Source organism: Humulus lupulus, chromosome 2, assembly GCF_963169125.1.
Source record: "Humulus lupulus chromosome 2, drHumLupu1.1, whole genome shotgun sequence".
NCBI classification, from domain to species: Eukaryota; Viridiplantae; Streptophyta; class Magnoliopsida; order Rosales; family Cannabaceae; genus Humulus; species Humulus lupulus.
The window spans coordinates 203,060,257-203,080,932 of NC_084794.1; the positions used below are offsets into that span (position 1 = coordinate 203,060,257).

The 20,676-nt window shown below is 48.6% G+C and overlaps 1 long non-coding RNA gene across 1 annotated transcript in view; it reads right to left on the reverse strand.

Annotated features, from left to right (window-relative positions):
• The window catches only part of LOC133818895 (uncharacterized), a 57,133-nt gene extending 38,271 nt beyond the window's left edge, over positions 1-18,862 (reverse strand). The window contains exons 1-2 of the long non-coding RNA XR_009886157.1: positions 18,628-18,862; positions 18,462-18,508 (exon numbers count right to left, since the gene is read on the reverse strand). This is a non-coding gene — a long non-coding RNA (uncharacterized LOC133818895). The remainder of the gene's footprint in view (positions 1-18,461; positions 18,509-18,627) is intronic.
• Between the last annotated feature and the right edge of the window lie 1,814 nt (positions 18,863-20,676).

Below are 20,676 nucleotides of genomic sequence, written 5' to 3' on the forward strand. Positions count from 1 at the left end.
AGGCCGGTCCCACCCCGGACGAACGATGTCCGGGAGTCTAAAATAAAAACGATCGTGCCCAAGGCCGATCCCACCCTGGACGAACGATGTCCGGGGGTATAGAACAAAGGACCGAGCCTAAGGCCAGTCCCACCCCGGACGAACAATGTCCGCGGGTTTAAAATAAAAAGGACCGAGCCTAAGGCCGGTCCCACCCCGGACGAACGATGTCCGGGAGTCTAAAATAAAAAGAATCATGCCCAAGGCCAATCCCACCCCGGACGAACGCTGTCCGGGGGAATAGAACAAAGGACCGAGCCTAAGGCGGGTCCCACCCCAGACGAACGATGTCCGGGGGTTTAAAATAAAAAGGACCGAGCCTAAGGCCGGTCCCACCCCGGAGGAACGATGTCCGGGGGTTTAAAATAAAAAGGACGGAGCCTAAGGCCGGTCCCACCCCGGACGAACGATGTCCGGGAGTCTAAAATAAAAAGGATCGTGCCCAAGGCCGATCCCACCCCGGACGAACGATGTCCGGGGGTTTAAAATAAAAAGGACCGAGCCCAAGGTCGGTCCCACGCCGGACGAACGATGTCCGGGGGTTTAAAATAAAAAGGACCGAGCCTAAGGCCGGTCCCACCCCGGACGAACGATGTCCGGGAGTCTAAAATAAAAAGGATCGTGCCCAAGGCCGATCCCACCCCGGACGAATGATGTCCGGGGGTATAGAACAAAGGACCGAGCCTAAGGCCGGTCCCACCCCGGACGAACGATGTCTGGGGGTTTAAAATAAAAAGGACCGAGCCTAAGGCCGGTCCCACCCCGGACGAACGATGTCCGGGAGTCTAAAATAAAAAGGATCGTGCCCAAGGACGATCCTACCCCGGACGAACGATGTCCGGGGGTATAGAACAAAGGACCGAGCCTAAGGCCGGTCCCACCCCGGACGAACGATGTCCGGGGGTGTAAAATAAAAAGGACCGTGCCTAAGGCCAGTCCAACCCCGGATGAACGATGTCCGGGGGTTTAAAATAAAAAGGACCGATCCTAAGGCCGGTCCCACCCCGGACGAACGATGTCCGGGGGTTTAAAATAAAAAGGACCGAGCCTAAGGCCGGTCCCACCCCAGACGACAATATCCGGGGGTTTAAAATAAAAAGGACCGAGCCCAAGGCCGGTCCGACCCCGGACGAACGATGTCTGGGGGTTTAAAATAAAAAGGACCGAGCCTAAGGCCGGTCCCACTCCGGACGAACGATGTCCGGGGGTTTAAAATAAAAAGGATCGAGCCTAAGGCCGGTCCCACTCCGGACAAACGATGTCCGGGTGTTTAAAATAAAAAGGACGGAGGCTAAGGCCGGTCCCACCCCGGACGAACGATGTACGGGGGTTTAAAATAAAAGGGAGCGTGCCTAAGGCCGGTCCCACCCCGGACGAACGATGTCCGGGGTTGTAAAATAAAAAGGACCGTGCCTAAGGCCGGTCCCACCCCAGACGAACGATGTCCGGGGGTTTAAAATAAAAAGGACCGAGCCTAAGGCCAGTCCAACCCCGGATGAACGATGTCCGGGGGTTTAAAATAAAAAGGACCGATCCTAAGGCCGGTCCCACCCCGGACGAACGATGTCCGGGGGTTTAAAATAAAAAGGACCGAGCCTAAGGCCGGTCCCACCCCAGACGACAATATCCGGGGGTTTAAAATAAAAACGACCGAGCCCAAGGCCGGTCCGACCCCGGACGAACGATGTCTGGGGGTTTAAAATAAAAAGGACCGAGCCTAAGGCCGGTCCCACCCCGGACGAACGATGTCCGGCGGTTTAAAATAAAAAGGACCGAGCCCAAGGCCGGACCCACCCCGGACGAACGATGTCCAGGGGTTTAAAATAAAAAGGACCGAGCCTAAGGCCGGTCCCACCCCGGACGAACGATGTCCGGGAGTCTAAAATAAAAAGGATCATGCCCAAGGCCGATCCCACCCCGGACGAACGATGTCCGGGGGTATAGAACAAAGGACCGAGCCTAAGGCCGGTCCCACCCCGGACGAACGATGTCCGGGGGTTTAAAATAAAATGGACCGAGCCTAAGGCCGGTCCAACCCCGGACGAACGGTGTCCGGGAGTCTAAAATAAAAAGGATTGTGCCCAAGGCCAATCCCACCCCGGACGAACGATGTCCGGGGGAATAGAACAAAGGACCGAGCCTAAGGCCGGTCCCACCCCGGACGAACGATGTCCGGGGGTTTAAAATAAAAAGGACCGAGCCTAAGGCCGGTCCCACCTCGGACGAACAATGTCCGGGAGTCTAAATTAAAAAGGATCGTGTCGAAGGCCGTTCCCACCCCGGACGAACGATGTCCGGGGGTATAGAACGAAGTACCGAGACTAAGGCCGGTCCCACCCCCGACGAACGATGTCCGGGGGTTTAAAATAAAAAAGACCAAGGCTAAGGCCGGTCCCACCCCGGACGAACGATGTCCGGGAGTCTAAAATAAAAACGATCGTGCCCAAGGCCGATCCCACCCTGGACGAACGATGTCCGGGGGTATAGAACAAAGGACCGAGCCTAAGGCCAGTCCCACCCCGGACGAACGATGTCCGCGGGTTTAAAATAAAAAGGACCGAGCCTAAGGCCGGTCCAACCCCGGACGAACGATGTCCGGGAGTCTAAAATAAAAAGAATCATGCCCAAGGCCAATCCCACCCCGGACGAACGATGTCCGGGGGAATAGAACAAAGGACCGAGCCTAAGGCGGGTCCCACCCCAGACGAACGATGTCCGGGGGTTTAAAATAAAAAGGACCGAGCCTAAGGCCGGTCCCACCCCGGATGAACGATGTCCGGGGGTTTAAAATAAAAAGGACGGAGCCTAAGGCCGGTCCCACCCCGGACGAACGATGTCCGGGAGTCTAAAATAAAAAGGATCGTGCCCAAGGCCGATCCCACCCCGGACGAATGATGTCCGGGGGTAGAGAACGAAGGACCGAGCCTAAGGCCAGTCCAACCCCGGATGAACGATGTCCGGGGGTTTAAAATAAAAAGGACCGATCCTAAGGCCGGTCCCACCCCGAACGAACGATGTCCGGGGGTTTAAAATAAAAAGGACCGAGCCTAAGGCCGGTCCCACCCCAGACGACAATATCCGGGGGTTTAAAATAAAAAGGACCTAGCCCAAGGCCGGTCCGACCCCGGACGAACGATGTCTGGGGGTTTAAAATAATAAGGACCGAGCCTAAGGCCGGTACCACCCCGGACGAACGATGTCCGGCGGTTTAAAATAAAAAGGACCGATCCTAAGGCCGGTCCCACCCCAGACGAACGATGTCCGGGGGTTTAAAATAAAAAGGACCGAGCCTAAGGCCGGTCCCACCCCGGACGAATGATGTCCGGGGGTTTAAAATAAAAAGGATCGAGCCTAAGGCCGGTCCCACCCCGGACGAACGATGTCCGGGGGTTTAAAATAAAAAGGATCGAGCCTAAGGCCGGTCCCACTCCGGACAAACGATGTCCGGGTGTTTAAAATAAAAAGGACGGAGGCTAAGGCCGGTCCCACCCCGGACGAACGATGTACGGGGGTTTAAAATAAAAGGGAGCGTGCCTAAGGCCGGTCCCACCCCGGACGAACGATGTCCGGGGTTGTAAAATAAAAAGGACCGTGCCTAAGGCCGGTCCCACCCAAGACGAACGATGTCCGGGGGTTTAAAATAAAAAGGACCGAGCCTAAGGCCAGTCCAACCCCGGATGAACGATGTCCGGGGGTTTAAAATAAAAAGGACCGATCCTAAGGCCGGTCCCACCCCGGACGAACGATGTCCGGGGGTCTAAAATAAAAAGGACCGAGCCTAAGGCCGGTCCCACCCCTGACGAACGATGTCCGGGGGTTTAAAATAAAAAGGACCGAGCCCAAGGCCGGTCCGACCCCGGACGAACGATGTCTGGGGGTTTAAAATAAAAAGGACCGAGCCTAAGGCCAGTCCAACCCCGGACGAACGATGTCCGGGGGTTTAAAATAAAAAGGACCGATCCTAAGGCCGGTCCCACCCCGGACGAACGATGTCCGGGGGTTTAAAATAAAAAGGAGCAAGCCCAAGGCCGGTCCCACCCCGGACAAACGATGTCCGGGGGTTTAAAATAAAAAGGACCGAGCCCAAGGTCGGTCCCACGCCGGACGAACGATGTCCGGGGGTTTAAAATAAAAAGGACCGAGCCTAAGGCCGGTCCCACCCCGGACGAACGATGTCCGGGAGTCTAAAATAAAAAGGATCGTGCCCAAGGCCGATCCCACCCCGGACGAATGATGTCCGGGGGTATAGAACGAAGGACCGAGCCTAAGGCCGGTCCCACCCCGGACGAACGATGTCTGGGGGTTTAAAATAAAAAGGACCGAGCCTAAGGCCTGTCCCACCCCGGACGAACGATGTCCGGGAGTCTAAAATAAAAAGGATCGTGCCCAAGGACGATCCTACCCCGGACGAACGATGTCCGGGGGTATAGAACAAAGGACCGAGCCTAAGGCCGGTCCCACCCCGGACGAACGATGTCCGGGGGTGTAAAATAAAAAGGACCGTGCCTAAGGCCGGTCCCACCCCAGACGAACGATGTCCGGGGGTTTAAGATAAAAAGGACCGAGCCTAAGGCCAGTCCAACTCCGGATGAACGATGTCCGGGGGTTTTAAATAAAAAGGACCGATCCTAAGGCCGGTCCCACCCCGGACGAACGATGTCCGGGGGTTTAAAATAAAAAGGACCGAGCCTAAGGCCGGTCCCACCCCAGACGACAATATCCGGGGGTTTAAAATAAAAAGGACCGAGCCCAAGGCCGGTCCGACCCCGGACGAACGATGTCTGGGGGTTTAAAATAAAAAGGACCGAGCCTAAGGCCGGTCCCACCCCGGACGAACGATGTCCGGCGGTTTAAAATAAAAAGGACCGAGCCCAAGGCCGGTCCCACCCCGGACGAACGATGTCCAGGGGTTTAAAATAAAAAGGACCGAGCCTAAGGCCGGTCCCACCCCGGACGAACGATGTCCGGGAGTCTAAAATAAAAAGGATCATGCCCAAGGCCGATCCCACCCCGGACGAACGATGTCCGGGGGTATAGAACAAAGGACCGAGCCTAAGGCCGGTCCCACCCCGGACGAACGATGTCCGAGGGTTTAAAATAAAATGGACCGAGCCTAAGGCCGGTCCCACCCCGGACGAACGGTGTCCGGGAGTCTAAAATAAAAAGGATTGTGCCCAAGGCCAATCCCACCCCGGACGAACGATGTCCGGGGGAATAGAACAAAGGACTGAGCCTAAGGCCGGTCCCACCCCGGACGAACGATGTCCGGGGGTTTAAAATAAAAAGGACCGAGCCTAAGGCCGGTCCCACCTCGGACGAACAATGTCCGGGAGTCTAAAATAAAAAGGATCGTGTCGAAGGCCGTTCCCACCCCGGACGAACGATGTCCGGGGGTATAGAACGAAGTACCGAGCCTAAGGCCGGTCCCACCCCCGACGAACGATGTCCGGGGGTTTAAAATAAAAAGGACCAAGGCAAAGGCCGGTCCCACCCCGGACGAACGATGTCCGGGAGTCTAAAATAAAAACGATCGTGCCCAAGGCCGATCCCACCCTGGACGAACGATGTCCGGGGGTATAGAACAAAGGACCGAGCCTAAGGCCAGTCCCACCCCGGACGAACGATGTCCGCGGGTTTAAAATAAAGAGGACCGAGCCTAAGGCCGGTCCCACCCCGGACGAACGATGTCCGGGAGTCTAAAATAAAAAGAATCATGCCCAAGGCCAATCCCACCCCGGACGAACGATGTCCGGGGGAATAGAACAAAGGACCGAGCCTAAGGCGGGTCCCACCCCAGACGAACGATGTCCGGGGGTTTAAAATAAAAAGGACCGAGCCTAAGGCCGGTCCCACCCTGGATGAACGATGTCCGGGGGTTTAAAATAAAAAGGACGGAGCCTAAGGCCGGTCCCACCCCGGACGAACGATGTCCGGGAGTCTAAAATAAAAAGGATCGTGCCCAAGGCCGATCCCACCCCGGACGAATGATGTCCGGGGGTAGAGAACGAAGGACCGAGCCTAAGGCCGGTCCCACCCCGGACGAACGATGTCTGGGGGTTTAAAATAAAAAGGACCGAGCCTAAGGCCGGTCCCACCCCGGACGAACGATGTCCGGGAGTCTAAAATAAAAAGGATCGTGCCCAAGAACGATCCTACCCCGGACGAACGATGTCCGGGGGTATAGAACAAAGGACCGAGCCTAAGGCCGGTCCCACCCCGGACGAACGATGTCCGGGGGTGTAAAATAAAAAGGACCGTGCCTAAGGCCGGTCCCACCCCAGACGAACGATGTCCGGGGGTTTAAGATAAAAAGGACCGAGCCTAAGGCCAGTCCAACCCCGGATGAACGATGTCCGGGGGTTTAAAATAAAAAGGACCGATCCTAAGGCCGGTCCCACCCCGAACGAACGATGTCCGGGGGTTTAAAATAAAAAGGACCGAGCCTAAGGCCGGTCCCACCCCAGACTACAATATCCGGGGGTTTAAAATAAAAAGGACCCAGCCCAAGGCCGGTCCGACCCCGGACGAACGATGTCTGGGGGTTTAAAATAAAAAGGACCGAGCCTAAGGCCGGTACCACCCCGGACGAACGATGTCCGGCGGTTTAAAATAAAAAGGACCGATCCTAAGGCCGGTCCCACCCCAGACGAACGATGTCCGGGGGTTTAAAATAAAAAGGACCGAGCCTAAGGCCGCTCCCACCCCGGACGAACGATGTCCGGGGGTTTAAAATAAAAAGGATCGAGCCTAAGGCCGGTCCCACCCCGGACGAACGATGTCCGGGGGTTTAAAATAAAAAGGATCGAGCCTAAGGCCGGTCCCACTCCGGACAAACGATGTCCGGGTGTTTAAAATAAAAAGGACGGAGGCTAAGGCCGGTCCCACCCCGGACGAACGATGTACGGGGGTTTAAAATAAAAGGGAGCGTGCCTAAGGCCGGTCCCACCCCGGACGAACGATGTCCGGGGTTGTAAAATAAAAAGGACCGTGCCTAAGGCCGGTCCCACCCCAGACGAACGATGTCCGGGGGTTTAAAATAAAAAGGACCGAGCCTAAGGCCAGTCCAACCCCGGATGAACGATGTCCGGGGGTTTAAAATAAAAAGGACCGATCCTAAGGCCGGTCCCACCCCGGACGAACGATGTCCGAGGGTTTAAAATAAAAAGGACCGAGCCTAAGGCCGGTCCCACCCCTGACGAACGATGTCCGGGGGTTTAAAATAAAAAGGACCGAGCCCAAGGCCGGTCCGACCCCGGACGAACGATGTCTGGGGGTTTAAAATAAAAAGGACCGAGCCTAAGGCCAGTCCAACCCCGGACGAACGATGTCCGGGGGTTTAAAATAAAAAGGACCGATCCTAAGGCCGGTCCCACCCCGGACGAACGATGTCCGGGGGTTTAAAATAAAAAGGAGCAAGCCCAAGGCCGGTCCCACCCCGGACAAACGATGTCCGGGGGTTTAAAATAAAAAGGACCGAGCCCAAGGCCGGTCCCACCCCGGACGAACGATGTCCGGGGGTTTAAAATAAAAAGGACCAAGGCTAAGGCCGGTCCCACCCCGGACGAACGATGTCCGGGGTTTTAAAATAAAAAGGAGCGAGCCCAAGGCCGGTCCCACCCCCGACGAACGATGTCCGGGGGTTTAAAATAAAAAGGACCAAGGCTAAGGCCGGTCCCACCCCGGACGAACGATGTCTGGGAGTCTAAAATAAAAACGATCGTGCCCAAGGCCGATCCCACCCTGGACGAACGATGTCCGGGGGTATAGAACAAAGGACCGAGCCTAAGGCCAGTCCCACCCCGGACGAACAATGTCCGCGGGTTTAAAATAAAAAGGACCGAGCCTAAGGCCGGTCCCACCCCGGACGAACGATGTCCGGGAGTCTAAAATAAAAAGAATCATGCCCAAGGCCAATCCCACCCCGGACGAACGCTGTCCGGGGGAATAGAACAAAGGACCGAGCCTAAGGTGGGTCCCACCCCAGACGAACGATGTCCGGGGGTTTAAAATAAAAAGGACCGAGCCTAAGGCCGATCCCACCCCGGAGGAACGATGTCCGGGGGTTTAAAATAAAAAGGACGGAGCCTAAGGCCGGTCCCACCCCGGACGAACGATGTCCGGGAGTCTAAAATAAAAAGGATCGTGCCCAAGGCCGATCCCACCCCGGACGAACGATGTCCGGGGGTTTAAAATAAAAAGGACCGAGCCCAAGGTCGGTCCCACGCCGGACGAACGATGTCCGGGGGTTTAAAATAAAAAGGACCGAGCCTAAGGCCGGTCCCACCCCGGACGAACGATGTCCGGGAGTCTAAAATAAAAAGGATCGTGCCCAAGGCCGATCCCACCCCGGACGAATGATGTCCGGGGGTATAGAACGAAGGACCGAGCCTAAGGCCGGTCCCACCCCGGACGAACGATGTCTGGGGGTTTAAAATAAAAATGACCGAGCCTAAGGCCGGTCCCACCCCGGACGAACGATGTCCGGGAGTCTAAAATAAAAAGGATCGTGCCCAAGGACGATCCTACCCCGGACGAACGATGTCCGGGGGTATAGAACAAAGGACCGAGCCTAAGGCCGGTCCCACCCCGGACGAACGATGTCCGGGGGTGTAAAATAAAAAGGACCGTGCCTAAGGCCGGTCCCACCCCAGACGAACGATGTCCGGGGGTTTAAGATAAAAAGGACCGAGCCTAAGGCCAGTCCAACCCTGGATGAACGATGTCCGGGGGTTTAAAATAAAAAGGACCGATCCTAAGGCCGGTCCCACCCCGGACGAACGATGTCCGGGGGTTTAAAATAAAAAGGACCGAGCCTAAGGCCGGTCCCACCCCAGACGACAATATCCGGGGGTTTAAAATAAAAAGGACCGAGCCCAAGGCCGGTCCGACCCTGGACGAACGATGTCTGGGGGTTTAAAATAAAAAGGACCGAGCCTAAGGCCGGTCCCACCCCGGACGAACGATGTCCGGCGGTTTAAAATAAAAAGGACCGAGCCCAAGGCCGGTCCCACCCCGGACGAACGATGTCCAGGGGTTTAAAATAAAAAGGACCGAGCCTAAGGCCGGTCCCACCCCGGACGAACGATGTCCGGGAGTCTAAAATAAAAAGGATCATGCCCAAGGCCGATCCCACCCCGGACGAACGATGTCCGGGGGTATAGAACAAAGGACCGAGCCTAAGGCCGGTCCCACCCCGGACGAACGATGTCCGAGGGTTTAAAATAAAATGGACCGAGCCTAAGGCCGGTCCCACCCCGGACGAACGGTGTCCGGGAGTCTAAAATAAAAAGGATTGTGCCCAAGGCCAATCCCACCCCGGACGAACGATGTCCGGGGGAATAGAACAAAGGACCGAGCCTAAGGCCGATCCCACCCCGGACGAACGATGTCCGGGGGTTTAAAATAAAAAGGACCGAGCCTAAGGCCGGTCCCACCTCGGACGAACAATGTCCGGGAGTCTAAAATAAAAAGGATCGTGTCGAAGGCCGTTCCCACCCCGGACGAACGATGTCCGGGGGTATAGAACGAAGTACCGAGCCTAAGGCCGGTCCCACCTCGGACGAACGATGTCCGGGGGTTTAAAATAAAAAGGACCGAGCCTAAGGCCGGTCCCACCCAGGACGAACGATGTCCGGGGGTTTAAAATAAAGTGGATCGAGCCCCAGGGCCGGTCCGACCCCGGACGAACGACGTCCGGGGGTATAAAACAAAGAGGACCGAGCCCAAGGCCGGTCCCACCCCGAACGAACGATGTCCGGGGGTTTAAAATGAAAAGGACCGAGCCCAAGGCCGGTCCCACCCCGGACGAACAACGTCCATTACGGACAGGTTGATCCCCGGAATACGAAAGCATCCGGTTTACCCTAGGGCAAAGCCGGGACCTAAGATTTAAGGAAAAATGCACTCCGGGTTAAACAAAGACCCAAGGGCCCCGGACAATGCCAAGACTGGTCATTGGGTCCAGTCCCGGCCGTTGGAACCAGGACAAAACCCCTACAGTCAGTTAGTCGCGGCAACGAATCAAAATTTCTATTGAACAATGGAAGGAAGCTTTCTTAAAAACCGAAGAAAGTAGCAGTGTTTTAAAATTTAATTACAAGCCAAAAACATTAACAAAAGAACGAGGCCGGGACAAGGGCCTACAACGCGTCCGCCCGGAGGTCCGCATCCTCCCTCTCCTTGGCCTCATACTCGGCACGCTTCGATTCAGGATCAGGGAAGACGAGGAGGTTCATGTTCTTATCCTTGCACCAGGCCATATAGATGGCCTCGTCAAAGGTGACATCCACTAAGTTGTCGGCCTCCTCCTTCTCCTGACGGGTGGTTTCATGCGCCGCTTTCTCCTGAAGCAGGGAGTCGCCCAGTTCGCAGACTCGGGCCTTCAGGGTCTGGATCTCCTCCTTGTCCAGGGATGACTGTGCCGCGGCCGTTTCCAAAAGAGCCGCCCTTTCGTCGGCAACTTTTGTCTTCCGGGACAACTCATCTTCCAACCCGGTCTTGGCGCGGCTAATTTCCTCGCGCTCCGCCTTTGCGCGGGCCAACTCTTCCTGGAGGTGGGTCGTCTCCCTGCTAAGGGTCTCCTTGACGGCCTCCCTCTGGTTCACGGCCGCCTCTATCTCCAGCTTGGCCGTCTCCATCTTTATTGCAAGCTCGGCCACCAAGTCGGCACTCCTCTGAGACAGCAAATCGACCTGGAGCAAACAAAAGTTAGAAAACAAAATCGCCACCAAAAAATGACGAAGGAATATGAGTGAAAATTACCGCGGTGGCCTGGTGGCGGAGAGCCTGAGAGATAAACAGCACGTCTGGATTGGCTATCGTGGCGTACCTCTTCAGCTAGAGGTTGGACATAGTGCTCCCGACCTGATCCAGCAGATCAGCGGCCATGGGGGCGATGTCCTGGCCCAGCTTGGGGCGGAAGCCCGCCTCGGCAGCTAGCCGGTCCACGATCGGCTGAGGAGCGCTGAATTCGGCAGGACGGTCCGAGAACTCGACCTGACAGCGGATTGTCAGGGCCTTGTAAGCGTCGTCCCTCCAGCATCGGCCGTTCTCCCAGGTCCGGTTGATCAACCGGGACTGTTCGTCCCGCAGAGCGGACTCCCCCTCCTCAAGAAGAGTTGGGCAGAGGGGAAGAGCAGGCGAAGCAGGGATCTCCTTCGTGGTTAGCCTACTCTCCCCGTGTGACTCCTCGGCTGTTTCCGACGGCGTCGTCTGAGGCCTCTTCCCGAGTTTGCCTTCCCTGGCGTCCCCTTCCGGGCCCCTCTTTCCTGAGCTCCGGCTTACGGCTTCGCCCGCTTCCAAGTCAATCATTGGGGGCTGGTTCGAAGGGACGTCCGCGGCTGGCTCCACGGCCAGGAAGGGCACCACGGCCAGAACCTCGCCGGGATAGGGCACTGACCCGGGTGTTTCGCTGGTGGGGAGGGGCTCCGTGCCAGCCGCGACGTTTGACCTCCTGGCCGCTTTCTTGGTCGACCTTTCCTTGATGAGCCTCCTCATCTCACTGGCCGGGTTAGACATATCGGAATCCTCTGCAAAAGTACAGGAGAAAAAGGTTAGTATGATAAGCCAGACAGGAAAACACAGCAGTAAAAAAGAACGGCCCGGGACGAACCCTCATCTAAGCCTCGGGCGAGACTCAATTCCCTTAAAGCGAATGAGTATATCCGGTCTCCTACGTCGTCCGGGATAAGAAACCCCCCATACTGGAGGAACCCGGACATGAACATTAGGATCCGTGATCCTACAGGGACGAGAGATGAAGGCCTCATCTCCCCATCAGCCCCAAATGCGGGGCCCGGCGGCTCTAGCCTATCCCTAGCTAAGTCCTCGACTTGGGGAGCATAAGTTAAGATTAAAGGGGAGTTACCTCGCCCCGATACGCTAGCCGCGGGAGTCCCGACGTTTGGTAGGGCGTCTTCGAAAAGCTCCTCCAGCTCCTCTGAGGTGGCCTCTTCCACCGGAAGTTGATTCTTCTTACGCTGAGCTGCGGTGGCCCGCGTCGCTCTCACCACTTCGGCGATGTGGTCGAGGGCCAGCTGCTCCCGGATCTCGGCATCCTTCTCGCACGGGATGCCCCTGAGGCTCGGGATGACAACAGTCTGGGTGGCCGCAAGCAACCCTACTAGCCGGAGGTTTCTATCATTGACATAACCCCCAACGTCCAGCTCCTTCGCGGTCAGTTTGGCATAGTACCTCCTCCTTTCTAGGAGAAACTCGGTAAGGGGGGTTTGAATGAAGGGACCTGCGACCCGTAAGATACGATAAGAGGTGGAAGCGAAAGATGAATAAAAGAAAAGGGTCCAGGGGAATACTTACCCACTTGCTGGAAGTCTAGCAGCAGCGTGGGGTTCTTGTCAACAAGGAACCCGGATGTCATGAACCAGTGATGCCTGACATCCGGGGGGTGCTTCCAGGTGCTGGTAGGAGCAGGGTAGCCACTCCGTGGCTGCAGCCTGTAAAAGTTGTCCAGGCTTTTGTTTTTAACGCTGACCTGCGGCACCAACTTGTAGAAGTGCAAGACCTCCGCCGGGGTAGGCTCCGCGATCTCCTTCGCGACACAGAACACCTTCCACCCAGCAAGCAGGCGGTACGCTTGTGGCAGCAGTTGGAACGGGGCGATCCCCACATATGTCAGGAACCGCACGAAATAGTCATGAAGCGGGAGCGTAGCTCTCGCGCTGATGTGACCGGCACTCCAGGCCCTGAATCCATCCACGGACGTGTGGGCCCTTTCCTCTAACCAGGCCATGCGATTGTGGAAGAGGCCCGGAGTTGATTCGATGCCCAGCCGCAACTCCAGGAAAAGCATCATCCTGTAGTTTCGGAACGAGTTGGGCGTTACGTCCATTTCCCACCTGTTGCCTGTGGGCGTCTTGGATCCGGGAACGACCATGGGGGCCCTGTTGACCTCTTCTTCGGAATGAAGTGTGACGCCTGTGGCCATGATTGACGATCTGGGAACAAAGAAAGAAAGACCAAGCAGTCAGTACCTAAACCCAAAAAAGTCGGTCGAGGTACAGGGAGTCTCCTAAGGACTGCTTGGAGTCCCGTCGGACCAGGCCCGGGACCCCGAAAAGCCCCGCGACCCTAATCGGGAGAAAAAGCTACTAAGGTCCACCCCTTGTCCAGGAAGCATCCAAGCACGATGCCACCCAAACCAGGCAGCCTTCCTAACAAATTCTAAAGCACAGGGCTTAGGCACATGCGTCTAGAGAGCCTAAGTTCACAAATTTGGTAACAGAATTAAAAAAGACTTACTGTGTGGTGTCGACGGTTGAGGCTGGCGGTTGTTCGATCGTAAGGATGGCAGGACCTCGTTCTTGAAGTGGCACAGCCGGTGCAGCAATTCGTCGGCGGGGCAAATCCGAGAAGCGCTGTCAGGTTGCAGAACGAAGGTTGAAGCTCTGGGAAACAGGTGGTGGCGCAGAGCTAGCAAACGGCGGAGTATTTCGTCGGCGAGGTCGGACATGCAAAGCTCTAAGCGAGCGTTCGGGTTTTTCTTTTTCTTAAGCTGGTTCGAAAATGGAAAAGTGCCGAATGTTGTTCTCTGGGAGTCTTTATATCAGCCCCCCAAATTCTGGCCCACGATCCAACGGTCAGGTGCCTCTTCATCCGACGATTGAGAATCGCGCAGAGGACATTTATGAGTCCTTTTGGTCTGGATCCTCAACGCCTCTAATCCGACGGTCCAGGAGTGGCGGATGCCAGAGGACGCCCCATCCTACGGTCCACCTCGTTCCAGGGACATTAATGATGACTCCCCCCGTGCGGATGTGACGCCTCGTGACGTGCGCTGACACCCTAGTCTAGGCCTAGCGACCTTTGGGAGGCCTAGGCGACTCTTCGAGGCCCTTGCAGCAATCACTTGGCGATACGTGTGTCATTCTTCTCGAAGCGGGCCAAGGGTAAACGTCCTTGGATTGCGGTAAACGGTCCGGGCTAAACAACCTGCCACTGCCACGACCTTTCCGCCAAGCCTCCTAGCTCGGACAGGAACTGGGGAGACAACTTGGCGAGCGCCGTGAGGGTGGTGCGACCCTCCTCCCGGCTAGCCCGGGTGAAGGCTTGGGGGGTAATTGTTATCCCCATTTCCTGGAAGGGTTTTGGGCCTTCGCCCTGGGCCACGGTCAGGGGACCGACTCGGCATGTGGGCCTGGCCCAGGGACTCTGGACTGGGCCCGTATGGAGGGGTCCGGGACGTCCCTCCGGGTTCATCTTCAGCTTGAACGGTCCCGGTGGTGTCCGGAGCACCCAGACCGTCGCGGCCTACGCGTCCCTATCCCTGAAGCTGGTATGGTCCGGGCTCGAGGTAAACGTAGCGGGCCAAAGGTAAACGCACCTGGATCGCCTCCTCCCCAGTCGATGGGCCAGGCGTCCAGGATCCTGAAACCGCCTCATTTCGCGTGAGCATTGTCCCCCCACTTTTCGCCTGCAGAAAAGGTTGCCTTGGGATTATCCACTGGTGTGTCAGGACTGCGCAGCCAAGTACCCTGACCGGTCTTGTCTCCTGAATCAGCCTCGTGACTCGAAGTGGTCAGAGCCAAAGTGCCGTTTTGTCGGGCGAAGGCTTGTGTCTCAGGTCAACTAATTGGGCCTTAGCTGGTTTGGGTTTGGTGTATTGTATACCTTTTTGTATTGGGCCTCCACTAGAAAGGCCCCTTGTGCACATTCCTCTGATGGGCCCGGGTCGGATCCGGCCCAGACCCGGTGTCCCCCTCAGCCTATAAATATAAGTTGTAGAACAACGTAAAAGAGGGAGAAAACAGTGGGAGAAGGCAGAAACTTTGTTCAGATATAGTCAGAAAACTCCATTGTAAAAGCTTCTTCTAGCTCTAATATATGGACTCGTGGACTAAGGCTAGTTAACGCCCCAACCACGTAAAAGCCTCGTGTCGATCTTCTATTTTCACTATTATTATTAGCAAATATCATTCATTAATACAGTTGCCGAAAATCTCGGTTAACACATAGCAAGTACAATTTGGTCTCAATCAAAATTCATACCCACACAAGCATATCACAAAAGTTTGCATGACCTTGTATACTTTATAAGTGTCTATGCCAAAACTTATAGGTCACAAAGAATTTCAAAAAACTCATAATACATGAGATACCAGTTATCATGCTACCATTTATATATAATCATTAAACCACATAAGAATTTTAAGCAATCCCAACTTTGAAATTCTAGACTTAGCCTAAATGTACAAAAAAAATGTGACACTTTGTTTTACAAATTTTTTTTTTTACCAAAACTCATAACATGTTTGAAAACAATTTCTTTTAAAATATCTCTAAGGACCTAAAATTTGGTAAAAAGGACTAATAATTCTTACATTTTATTGAATCCATTTCTAAGCATTTTTAAAAAAAAATATTTTTTTCTCAATTTTAAACTATAAAAATTTGCATGTATTTTATTGAAGAAAAATGCATTATTAAAATGTGAAAATCACATTTTACTTATGTATAGTCTAAAATGTGAATTTTTTAGAACATAAAATATACTTGTAATAACCAATGTTATTATATTCTTATGAGCTCCTTAAATATGATATTAGGTTAGATTTAGTTCTGAATTGAGTTATGGAATAAAGATTGCTTTAAGTTTAAATTTTTTAAGTTATGATTTTATGACTTAGAAATAATTATAATTCTTTTAGTATATGATTAAATTAGTGCATAGTTTTATTAAGTATTAAATGCACATGTTATTTGATGAATTAAGAAGTGAACATGTGGCATTAAACTATGTCCAAGTATTAGAATTAAAATGAAAACTAAAATAGCTTAGTCTCAGGTTAGGCACAAAATTAGGAAGGATTTGACTTTTTTTTTTTAAATTTTAAAGATAGGCAAGATTTGATCTATTTGAATTAAGTGACTCTGCGTCAAGAAGAGTTAGATAAATGGGGATGTAAAATATTTAATTTAAGTAGTCAAATAAATAAGTAGAGATAGTAGTGTGATGGTTGAACTAAGAGTTAGACAAGTAAATAAAGTTTTCGTAACTTTAGGGTGTTGTAACTTCGGACCTAGTTTTGACCTAGTTATATTATGAGTTTGGAAAAATAGTATTTCTATACATTTGTAGATAATTTAATTATCTTTCCAATGGTATATAAAATGGCCAAAATCGGACTCCTACAACTCTAGTTACATTAATTTTAATACAAGAGGATCCAGAGTTACGAGATATAGGATAGTAGTTTGGACTTTGACTAAAGTTTGAACTAAATGGAGACTATGTCGCATACTTGGAGATTATGTAGCAACAAGAATGGAGTAAGAATAGGCTGGCCAAAACCATATAGTAGAGGGAAGATTTGATTTTTAAAATTTAAATTGAATAGCGTGGAGAAAATCAAGGAAGGGAGTTGGGGTTTGAAGCCTATAAATAAAGACTTACCCTTCACCATTTTTATCACACTCAAAAGCTCTAAAAAAACTCTCATAATTTCAAAATCCATAGACCCAAAAGCTCTCTCCATTTTTCCACAAACACTCTACATATCCATAGCCGAAACACTACTAGTCCTTATAATGCTCTAGATCTTTTTCTCCTATTTTCTTTATTTTGCCTTAAACTCTATTGCCTTTCTAAACCCTATTATAGCCGAAATATTGAACCCCATCAAGCCAATACATAGCCGAAATCTACCCAAGTATCCAAACTCTTGGTGTTGTTGTTGGAAATAGACATTAGAGAGAATACTCGGGATTTCATCATTTTGGTTCTAGGTTGAATGTATGACTTTATGAGGTTTAGAAAATTCTTGAAAGTATAGTTTTATTATAAAGCTCTAATATAAATATCTTATGTTGTATTTAAGGTTGATTGGACATTTTCTATAGCAAGCAATCTCTTCTCTTTCTTTTTCTCTTCACACTCAAGGTAAGGAAAATTAGGTAGTTTAGTTTATGTCCTAGTTTATGTTTTGTATGACCTAACATTCTAGGTACAATAAAGGGATAAGTGTGGCTGGACTTAAGGTGTCCAATGATGTATGACAGATTTATGTCTGGTAGGCTCAGTTGCCAAACTTGTATGAAAGACCTAAGTTGATGTCCGGTAGGCTCGGCTGCCAAACTTGTATGACTGACTTATGTTCGGGGCTTAATTGTCACCCTTGTATAATCACTTATCTTTTTATTATATATGTCTTGTTATTATGACCTATGACATATGATTATGACTTATGACCTATGACTTATGACCTAGGGTTTTATGATGTTGTATGATTAGTATAAATAAGTTTTGTTATGACTCTTGTGAAATTTATTATATGTTTTATTATATGATTATATGACTGACTCTTGTTTGTATTTTCCTTACTAGGCTTAGAGGCTCACCTCTTATGATGTTGTTGGTTCAGAAAATTAAAGATAGAAAGGTCGATGGCAAGTGGGACCTAGGATCTTTATGACGTACTCGTGGGGACCATATAGTCGAGGAATATCAAGCGGGCATGTGGTTTTATTAAAGCATGTTTCGTTTATAGTTTTATTTAATGTTGCTCAATTTAGTATGTTAAAGACAATTATTTTATTTTTGTAAAACCATGGATCCATTTACTTATTTTAATTTTCATTCAATAAAAGAGCAATATTTATGTTTATGATCCAACGCTGTTCTCGATAATTTATGAGAAATTAGGGCATTACAATACTATTTTAAGCTATTGATAATTTTCCATAAGATATAAACTCAAAATCAGCAAGTAATATTTTATTTAAAAATGCCCATGTTCAACTTAAATCATTAAATCTAACATGTTTGTATATTTTCATGCATTCCAAATAATACAATTATCATGCATCAAAGTTTTAGTTTATTTCAAAACCTAAAACCCCATAAACAAAGGCCTTGTTCGAAAACCTTATCAAACATAAAGAAAAGAAACTAAATCATGCTTCCTTTCTACAATAGAAACTCATCATGCTTGTAAATAATTAAACAAAATAAACAAGAGAACACTAGGTATAAAACAATGTCATGGCCGAACCCTATACATAATTTCCATTCAAGAATTTCAATTTTTTGTTTCCCACATGATTCATCATTACAATACTCACATGCTTTTCTAATAATGCAAAAAACAATATAACATCAACTTTCTCATGCTTTAATTTTACTCCACTCTACCTAAACAATAAACATTCTCATTAAAATTCAAGAGAAATAAAATGAATCAAATAATATGGCTAGGCCGAATATGCACCCAACAATACACTTTTGTTTTTCCAAAATTTAATTAAAATCTAATCATGTTTCTAATCAAGAGATCATCACCATACACATTTATCAAACCCATATGATCAAACATAGACATATTTTCTCAAAACATCAAACACTAATCCATGACCATAAACAAGAATTAAAGCAATTTCAAATCAACAAAAAGGGGAGGGAATCCCATTACCCCCTTGGTAATGTTTAAGAACACAAAGCAACTCAATCCTTAGCCACCTAGGGGTTTCGAAATACACCATCAAAGAAAAGAAAAACAATTTTCTTAGAATTGAAAAGAAGAAACATAATCTTAGAGGAACAAAAATCAAAACCAAAATCAAGACAAGAACACATACCTAGAGATTCATGAAACCCTTTTCCTCTTCTCCTTCTTTCTCTATTTCTTTCTCTCTTTTGTGTGCTCTCCTCTCCCTCTTTCTCTCAATAATTCAGAAGCCACCAAAATAGTTCTCCAAGGCTCACATTTTCTTATATTTATAATATCCTAGTGACCTAACCCTAAGGAAGGAAACCAAGTGTGAAATCTCAAATCATATCCCACCAAATAAGCCTAATTCCACCATTTCCTCTCAATATACCTCACCTATACCCTATCTCAATGTGAACATAACTAATATGGTAAGTCTTTGTCATCTTATCTTAAAAAGATGACAACCAAATTTTCCTTCTATTTCTTTTATTAATTTAAACAAAATAAAACAAATCCCACACACACACACACACTACACATTCGACACACACACACACACAATTAAACAAAAAAAATGCAACATATTCTAATCACATAAATCGTCACGCTTAAAAAAATGTAACACTAATAATAAAACAAACATTATACAATTATTCCAAATAAATTAATAAATCATAATTCACACCAAACATTTAATTCAAATATTTTTCTAATACTCAAAACAAATAAAATAAACACAATAAAAAAATTTGGATCACTTCATTTACTATCATCATTTCCAATACAAAGATGTTTAGTGTCAAAAAATTTGTATAGTTGTCGTGAATTTGGGTGCATGCTTTCCCAAATGCATCTGTAGAATCAATCACACATATTACATATTCAAAATCATTTTCAATTAATAATATAACATATCATAAAAAAAAATTGGCAAAGTTTCCTTTGTTTGTATAACATATCCCAAATTATGAGTACCTATAAATTCAATTCAAACAAAACACAACAATCAACATGCATAATTTCGTCCATAAACTACCACAGCACACAGAATTGACAAAACATACTTCACTAAGACACACATGTTCTCAACCTTCTGTTATCTCCACAACACACACTTTCTTCTCAGAACCACTTCACTACTGAATATCTAATATATTCAAACTCCTCTAACAATAGTTTGTATAATATTAAAAAGAAAAAGAAAACATAAGTAGTAATTATTACTCACCTTCAAAATTAATCTTCAACAATTTCAACACACTTCAAATTCAACACAAGTAAATATATTTTATACAATAAAAGTTTAAACAATAATTAGTAAATACAGTAATTGGTATGATTTACAACATTCAAAATTACTTATTAAATTAAAATAAGTAACCTCAAGTTTTAACTAGTAACTTTCTAATAAATTAGTTAAACTACTAAAATTAAATTTACTAAACAATAATTACAAAATTAGTATTAAATTAATAATAAATTTAGATTCCTAAAATAATTAAAAAACATTAACTTAAAAAATTCAAAAATTAATATATGTTTCAATAATGAAAAACACACTCATAATTAATATTAACAATATTAAAAAATAAATACATTATGTAAATAATATAAAAATTTCCAAAAATGTGAAATGTTTATAAAAAAAAAAAAACAAAGTCAAATTTAAGTGATCTATACCTGTTTTGAAGCTTAAAATGTCTTCTAATCATCCACAAATGCTCAAAAATGTTCAAAAAATGCAAAAAAAAAAAAATCTATAAAATATACATTTAAACCTCATTAAACCCACTAACAATTTCTTCATTTTTGCCCGAAAACTTCAAAATAAATCAATTTTATAAATATATACATGATTTAAAGCATTAATAGTGGAAGAAAATAACAAAAAAACACATAAAAATGGTGAGAATGGTGATTACCATGGCTTGGGAAGAAGGTTTCTTTCGTTCTTGCGCTCGACTGAAAATGTTGGAAATGAGGAGAATGAAGGGTCGGGGCGAAGTTAGAGGCGAATGAGACTTTTTCTTAGCGGTAGAAAACTCTACTTTTCTCAGCAGTTTTTATGAAAAATGAAAAAACCGTTGAGAAAAGTACAACTTTTCTCTGAAAAAACTGTTGAGAAAAAGTTTCCATTCCCTACGTTTCCTACATTACACTGCGTTTTTTATTAAAAACGAAAATAACATAGTAT